General features: G+C 42.0%; 1 long non-coding RNA gene across 1 annotated transcript; it reads left to right on the top strand.

The window, feature by feature from the left end:
• The first annotated feature begins 615 nt into the window (after window positions 1–615).
• LOC129783102 (uncharacterized) lies at window positions 616–7,385 on the top strand. Its single transcript, XR_008745084.1, has 3 exons — window positions 616–723; window positions 1,430–3,243; window positions 5,640–7,385. It is a non-coding gene; the product is annotated as an uncharacterized LOC129783102 (long non-coding RNA).
• The last annotated feature ends 1,688 nt before the right edge of the window (window positions 7,386–9,073 follow it).

The following is a 9,073-nucleotide window of genomic DNA, read 5'->3' on the forward strand; positions in this document are numbered from 1 at the left end:
TTTGCTGATTTGGCAAGCCTCCATTTGCATCTTGCGGATTCTTGAAGCCACCTACAACATGTCTAAGCAGTCCCCAGGTAAGCAAAAACCCGGACGCCTCTTTGTCTCCTTTTTCCACAGCTTCTGACAGTGTTGATCCTAAATTGTCCCAGATCCACACACTAAGAGCAGTCGCGGGGGACACTTCCACTCCATGTGTTTTGGCCCACAATAACATATTTTTTAACCGAAGCCCATCTAAAGTAATTCCACGCTTCTCTAATACTAATACTTCTCTAATACTAATTTCCACATTGATAGCACCATGGTATCTTTAGATAACTTAGTCCCCATGCTGTCCCTGGTGGCTCACCTTACCGGTGTCAGTTCTCCCGGGATCTTGCAGCCCCTCGCTGCGCTACTCCGCTTCACCAGGCTCCGCCTCCCCAGCAACCCGCTGGTCACAGTCTCAGGATCGCTCCTGACACCCCTTACCGGGGTCACATCGGCACAGTCTCAGGGTCTCTTTTTGATACCTTTTACTGGGATCAGATAGGCACGTCGGGGTCACCAAATGTGGTGACGCAAGTCGAGGCGGACTGAAAAGAAACACTATGTCTGCGTGGCTTTTGTTTCCTTCTTGCTCGCTATTTGCTGTTGCTGTAGGTGCCCGTATGCTGCGGTTCTAAGTTCCGGTTCTTCACACCCTGTTTACAGACCTGACAATCTGTGGCTGTCTTAAAGGTATGTTACCGAAATCTCGGACTGAAGAACTTATCGACACCAATGTGATGTAGATAAGCAGACACTTCTTTATTGACGGCCGGGTGCGTGAGCGAGTCCTCTCACGATCAACGCATGCCAGGTCTCAAAATCAGACACCATATATAGAACTTATTCATACATATTCATTAAGTGTTCATGCATAATCATAAGGTTTCCCATAAATCATTAACATACTCTCCTCCCATATCCGATTCTGCGCAATAAAGGTTAGAAAGGTCCGGAAATGGGTCTGGGGTATGATTTGGGTAGGTGGTGTATGAGTCGGTGGTCTCGATCTCCCCCTGCCGGAATTACCTTTCACTTAAGGTAACTGTTTCTTGGCCAGCAACTATGGGTTGCTTCACTCGACTCTTCCCAGTCCACATAAATTCTCATTTTGACATTTTAGTACATCCTCCTAGGTTACATATAAACAATCATCTCAAATCTTAAGTCTGTTATCTAAGTTCTAAACATTCCTACTAGGTGATTCTGACCAATTCCTCCGGCCTTGGTACGGGGCTGTACAGAGGATTTTTTATAGCAGCTTTTTACTATAACTATAAGTTTCATTAAAATATATTTCTTATCCTTCTATATTTCTATTACATGATTGATTTTATAAAATCAAATAATCAATCAAATAAAGTCAATCAATCTTAACTTATTAGCAAATCTATAACAGGTACACGGCTAAGTCTTTGAAGTCAACTAACTTGTCTGCAGACCCGCTGCAGACCCCAACACCTTGTCTCCATTTAAAGGTACAGTATTATTTTTTTCACCAGGCATGTTCTGTGGGGAGGGGGCTTTGTTAGTAGGGGGCTCTCTTTGCTCGAGGGTGGATCTTTTAGTATGCTGATTAGGATAGTTCACACACAGTTCCAGTAATTTTCTGTTTAGTTTCATTAACCATTTGGTTCTCCTTGAGCTTGTTATTTCTTAGTTTGAGGTATTCATGGTGTCTCTCCCATCTCTCTAGGTTATGTTTTGTTAACTGTAAGGATTTTTCTAACATCCTCTGTTTTTCAAATTTTCATTATAGATATTTACATATTTTGTCTCAATTTCAAGTTAAATAACAGACTGGCCTTCTATTAATCACATATCTGTGAGCTGGTCAACTACAATCTGGCATCATAGATAATTGACTGTAGCAAGACCGATTCCAGAAACATCTGGATCAATAGACAAGCAGCAAGAATGCTGCAGAAATATAGTTGCTTTGCAAAGTTTTACTATGATTAGCAATTGGTAGCATGGGTGTTAGTGATTAGTCAAATCGTGTTATACTTGAATGCTTGAAGGGTACAAGAACCCTGTGTAAAATGACATTCAGGGTGCCCCAATTTGGCTGGGACTCCTCATGTGCATGAATAAATAATTACCCTTGTAATTCTATACTTTGCATCTTAGTCTCTCTCCTTGGTCAGCACAGGCCAGTTGTGAATTTTTGTAACACCACCTCTTCTCCAAGATGAACAATCTCAGTTCCCTCAGTTCTTCCCCACAGAGAAAGTACTCCAGCCACCTTACCATAATGGTGGCCCTCCACTGAACTCACTCCAGTTTATCAATGTTTATCTTTTACTGGAGGACCCAACACTGGATGCAGTATTTTAGATGTGGTATAACAAGCACTGAGTAGAGAGGGATAATCCCTTCCCTCAGTCTGATGTTTGTATTCAGGTTAATCCAGCCCAGGATGCTGTTGGCCTTCTTTCTCCCATCCCGTGTTCCCCATCTCTATGTTTCCACATCTGTGTGTTTGTTCTCAATTGTTTCCCTCTGTATTGTCCCTCCTTGTTTTTTCCTCACTGTTGTCACCCCATGTATCCCCCCACAATGATCACTGTAATAAGTAACTAAGGGTAATTTGCTGATCAAATGGGCTTTTAACAAAAGGAATGATCTTGCTGCAACAAATTTGAGAACATTCTGTCTGTCGACAAAAGAGTTAACCATGAGGTTTTGAGATGTACTTTCTCAAGGCCAATGTTAAACCATAATCTCATGTTACTATGACAACCTTTGTCTTTGTCCAGACCTTAGTGTAAAAATAGATTAGTTTTGTAATATACAGCTTCTTGCTATGGGACTGAGAGCATAACTGTTTGCTTAAATCGGCCCTGAAGCTGAGGATAAAAGGGCTGTGTTACTTGTTGGAATTTGTGAGCCTGGATGGAACTACGACTCCCTGGCCGCCCAGCGCGCTGTTTTTGCTTTCCTGCCTTAATAAATACTTAGTGAATTTATTTTGGACTCTATTTGTTTAAATTCAACTATAACAGATTTGGTGCCGTGACTCGGATCCAGACAGCTGACTCTGAATTCAACTCTGGGAGGGCGCCCCATCTTTGGATGGTCCCGGAGAAGATTCCGACTTAGCTCACCTGGATTTTCCGAACTGAGATAGGAAAGCAAAAAGAAAGAGAAAGGAGATACTGCAGTTCCCCATAATTTTTGTGCATGAAGAGCCAGATGAAGACTTGGGAGTGAGTGAGTATATTGTGGTTCCGTTTGGTCGGGGATTGGGTACCCGGGGTGCGAGTGACTGAGACATCTACCAGACTTAGTAGTCCACCAGGCGAAGTGAGTGTGGACCTCCTAATAGTGCAGTTCCCATTGTCTGCGAGGGCGTGGGCCATGAACGGAATGAACGGAGGGAAGCGAGTGAATTTTGAGTGAAAGAAGGCACTCTTGGAAGATGGGCCAGAAGAAGAGTAAGGCTTCTGGTTCCATGCAGGAGATATGGGGTGGGTGTGGGCTCCCCGATATACCCCAGGATAGCCTGTTAGGCCTAATGATCCAATATTGGGGTACTTCCCCTTCTGGAAAGGGGAAGTCCAAGGAGAAAATGGTCCATTATTGTATGGAAGTATGGGGAGGAAAACAAATAAGAAAGGATTTATATTGGCCTATTTTTGGATCCCTTGAGGATTGGATATGTCAACAACTGAATATATGTGTTAACAATAAACAGCCATTTAATAAGGAGGAGAGTGAATATGCCTTTTTATGGATCCTGGGTACAGCCCAGACCGCTAATTTGTTCCCATTAAAAGAAAAGAAAAAGGATAGAAAGAAAAGGCGAACTTCCAGTATCTCCCCCACCCTATATTCCCCCTCCTCCATCACCACAGGGTCCTGATCCTCCAACAGCACCCCCCCAATCTGAGGAAGAGGCCCCTCCTAATCGAATAATGACTAGAAGTCAAACTAGAGAAAGGAGGGAGGAAAATCTATTATATCCATTAAGGGAGACTGCTATGGGGGGACCACAACCCAGAGTTGGATATGTATCTGTACCCCCTCAGATCCAGGGATGTGAGGGAATTTAAGAAAGAAATGGGACACTTGTTAGAAGACCCATTAGGGGTAGCAGAATGTTTTGATCAATTCCTCGGCCCCAACATTTATACTTGGGATGAGATGGAGGCTATTTTAAAGATCTTGTTTACAAATGAAGAACGAGGGATAATCAGAATGGCAGGCATGAGACACTGGGATCAGAGACACCAACATGGCCCAGCCAGAGATTTAAAATGGCCCTTACAGTGGCCCAATTGGGACAATCAAGATCCCACACATAGAAATAATATGGTCGATCCCTGGGATATGATAATTCAGGGAATTAAGGATTCTGTACCCAGAGGACAAAATATTAACAAAGCCTTCAATGAACAACAGAAAAAGGATGAAACCCCCACCGAATGGCTAGAAAGGCTGAGAAAGAGTTTCCAGCTATATTCTGGACTAGACCCTGATAGTCAAGTGGGTCAAGCCCTGCTGAAAACTCAGTTTGTGGCTAAATCTTGGATCGATATAAGGAAAATGTTAGAGAGTCAGAAGAGACAGGCTAGAATCTTGGTGGCAGCTGTAAGAGAAGGACAAAGTCAGGACAGGAGAGGAGAAAGGCCCCAGAAGGGCCCAGAAGACCCTAAAGGAAAGGGATTTGGCTCACAAGATTTAGAGTGGGTTTATTGCTACAAGAGGCGGGCATTTCCAAAGAAATTGTTGAAAAAGGATAATGGATGAAAAAGTTTTAAAAGAAGATTAGGGGGGTCAGGGGCTCTATTTGCTGGGGACCCCTAAGGTTACCGAGCCCTTGATAAAATTAAAATTGGGTCCTCAGCATGAAGTGTTCGAGTTCCTTGAGGACTCGGGTGCCAAAAAATCAACCATCCAAAAGTTACCCTCTGTGTGTGTGGAATCAAAGGATAAACTCCAAGTAATCGGTGCAAAAGGGGAACCTTTCAAAGTGCCCCTGATAAGGAATGTAACAATAGAAGCTCCAAATAAATATGGAGTAGGAACATTTTTATTGGTCCCAGAAGCTGAATATAATCTTTTGGGGCAAGATCTGATGGTGGAATTAGGAATCAATTTAGAAGTAGATCAAGAAAAATTAAAAATAAGATTATGCTTATTAACTATGGAAGATGAAGCTAAGATTAATCCAGAGACCTGGTATAGCCCGGGGTCGGTGGGAAAATCAAATATCAAACCAATCACGGTCTCCATAAAAGACCCAGATCAGCCAATTAGGATAAAACAGTATCCCATCTCTAGAGAAGGGAGAGAAGGGTTGCAGCCAGTAATTGAGAGACTTTTAACTGGTATCTCTCCCTTTGAAACGTTATATGGGATGCCTTATGACTTTGGATTATTAGTGGAACACCCGAAGGTCGAGGATAAAATTTTAACAGAATATATTTTGGAACTTACAAAAAGGAGACAGGAATTAAGAAAGAAGGGTTTGGTAGTACAAAGACCTCCCTTGGACATTTCCATATACCAAATTCAGCCTGGAGACCAGGTATTAATCAAAACCTGGAAAGAAACCTCCCTAACACCCCGTTGGGAAGGACCCTTTGTTGTTTTACTTACCACAGATACAGCTGTACGGACAGCGGAAATAGGATGGACTCACGCCAGCAGAATTAAGGGACCTATCTTCCCAGAGACGTGGACTGTGACGTCGGAACCAGGGGACCTCCGAATGAAGATAAGGAAAAACGAGGCCGGTAAATGAACCACTCCAGAAGGGAAGTAAGAAATAGTTTATATCAATGGTTCCAAATACCACCTGGAATTACCCTACGAAAGGTATATTTTGCACCCTGGAGTGAAGAACAAATACCTGACCAAATGGGGGGGAGCTGGATTATACAAACTGACAGGAACTCCTCAGATTTTTCCCTTTTGCTGTGAGACAGAGACAGATATACCCTAATCACCCGGTATAGGAGACATCTGTGGAATACCCTATTTAAAACACCCTACTGCCGGACACTTATGCTGGGTTGTTTGCCAATGTTTAAATTGTGATAAAAAGTGGTCTTGTGTTTCAATTAAGAGACAACCTTATTGTAAGAAATGTCACAATAATCTGACACCTACCAGGGAACAACGGGCTCAAGCAGAAATTTGTAAATTATTTTGTGGATGGGAACTGTCAGTACCTGAACTTTGGGAAGTATATGAAACAGACTGGTATAGAGTTTTAGGACAGTGTACTATAAGATCCGCCTGGAAACGGGCACAACAACCAAACAGGTGGAAATATATTTGAGAGATAACTAAATCTTTAAACCTTGAAATTATTGACAGGATAACAGCAAAATTCCCCTGAAGACTACCTGCTGCTGCCAAGAAGATATTGATATCCTGTTGCTCTCTGCAAAAGAGTAGACGAGGAAGGCAGAGAGGTACTAACAGTGGGGAAATGAAGGCTGTTATCCTGATAATAATATTAATTACCACAATTTTAGGAAATGAACATCAACCCTTCAATTGGACCTTAGGTCGATGGGAAGGTCCTGTTATATTGAAAACTAATGTTATGGCCGGTGCTCCAAGTTTCTTAGTATATCTCTGTGATTCAGTGCCCACACAACCATGTCTTAACCAGAGGGCTCATTACTTTTGTCCAAACTCAAACCCAGGAAAAAGTTATTGTAATTTTCCAAATAATGTTGTTATTGACTCTGACTTTTGGACCCTGTATCATCAATAAATTTGTAATTTTTGTTAAAAGCAGGTTGGAAAAAGTGCAGCTAATGGTAATGAAACAATCAGAAATGGAAATTAAAATTATACCAAATGAAAGTCCTGAATTAGTTGTGGCTTGTGAGGTATTATCTAGATTTAATCAGCAAATCACTTATAAATAAAAGAAGGGGGGAATTGTAATAAGTAACTAAGGGTAATTTGCTGATCAAATGGGCTTTTAACAAAAGGAATGATCTTGCTGCAACAGATTTGAGAACATTCTGTCTGTCGACAAAAGAGTTAACCATGAGGTTTTGAGATGTACTTTCTCAAGGCCAATGTTAAACCATAATCTCATGTTACTATGACAACCTTTGTCTTTGTCCAGACCTTAGTGTAAAAATAGATTAGTTTTGTAATATACAGCTTCTTGCTATGGGACTGAGAGCATAACTGTTTGCTTAAACCAGCCTTGAAGCTGAGGATAAAAGGGCTGTGTTACTTGTTGGAATTTGTGAGCCTGGATGGAACTACGACTCCCTGGCCGCCCAGCGCGCTGTTTTTGCTTTCCTGCCTTAATAAATACTTAGTGAATTTATTTTGGACTCTAGTTATTTCAATTCAACTATAACAATCACCACCCTTGTTTTCCCATCTGCAGCCCCGCTGTTGCTCCTCCCTCTGTGGTTTCCCCCCCATATTTCCCCATTCTGCCCCCCATTTCCCCCATTTTCCCCCTCTATTGTTCCTCCCTCTATTGTTCCCCCTCTATATTCCCCTCTCTATTGTTCCCCACTTTATGTTCCTCCCTCTATTGTTCCATCCATAATGTTCCTCCCATCTATTGTTCCCTCCTGTTTCTTCTCTATATTCTTCCTTGTTCCCTTGTGTAGTTTCATTCTCTGTTTCCTCCCTCTGCATTCCCTCTCTTTATGTTTCCCTGTCTATGGTTTTGTCCTCTACTTTTTTCTTCTGCATTGTTTCTCCCAGCTTTTTCTTCCCTCCCTCTTTGTTCCTCATTCTGGTGTTCCCCCCCTAAGTTGTGTCATATCCCATCCCCCCTCATATTGTTTACCCCTCTATTATTCCTCTGTGAAACAGTTCTTCTTTCAGGTCACTTATAGACAGGGCTCTCAAGCTCACTGTAACCCAGAATATGCATTCTCTAGTGTCATGGTTTAATCTCATCCAGCAACTGGAGTACCATGCAGCCTCTTGCTCACTCCCCCCCTCTTCCCCAGTAGGATGGGGAGGAGAATCAGAAAAAGGTAAAACCTGTGAGTTAATAACAGTTTAATAATTGAAATAAAATAAAAATAATAATAACAATAGTAATTGTAATCAGAGAGAGGGGGAGGGAGGAATAAAACCCAATGGAAAAAAACCCAAATTATGCACAATGCAATTACCACCTGCTGACCAACGCCCAGCAGTGGTCTGCTGCTCCTGGCCAACTCCCCTCAGTTTATATACTGAGCATGACATCATATTGAAAAGGGGCTGCTAAATCTTGTAAATAATATGACCTCTTAACAATCGACTTTTTTTATACCTTAATTGTTTGCAATTAATCTTTGTATACTTGTAAGCAATAAATCCAGGTTCTAACAAAGAGGTAGCCCTGGAGGATGAAGGAAAACCAGCCCAAGGCCAGTGATTCCAGGCCAAGAAAGAGACTGAGATGACCTGGTTTAAGACCATATATGGGGACTACAAAGGAGAACTCTGGCCAACTGATTAGAGAGTGGGTGGATTTGCAGACCCTCGAGACCACCAAAGACCCCCACTCTGGACAACTGGGTATGTGTGAAGGGAAGGGCAAATATTATAATTAGTATTGGGGTATTCTCATGAATATGTATGTCTTTTCCAGGAAATTTGTTGAATATGTATACACATACTGCATAAAAGAGCTACCTGAGAGAAGGAAGCTATGCACGTTAGGTGGAGCTATCATACCCTGTGCATCCAGCGCTGTTAATAAAGAATACTGCTTAACAGTAATAAACTTCCTGTTGAGTGATTTTTCTTTGTTTCAATACGTTATGGAATATCCCTTTGACTAGTTCAGGTCATCTGTCCTGGCTATGGTCCCTCCCAGCTTCTTGTGCACCTACTCACTGGCAGAGCATAGGAATCTAAAAAGTCCTTGTGTCACCAAAATCAGGAATAAGAAAACTCCTTAACACCAATGTAGCATTAAGAAGCAGGCATTCTTTATTGCAGCGCTGGATGCATGGGGGATCGATCCACCTAACATGCATGCCATATGTTTCATTCAAACAAAATTATATAGTCCACACATGCTTATGCATTACATTTCTCAGAAAAATCA

Source organism: Falco peregrinus, chromosome W (assembly GCF_023634155.1).
Source record: "Falco peregrinus isolate bFalPer1 chromosome W, bFalPer1.pri, whole genome shotgun sequence".
NCBI lineage: Eukaryota > Metazoa > Chordata > Aves > Falconiformes > Falconidae > Falco > Falco peregrinus.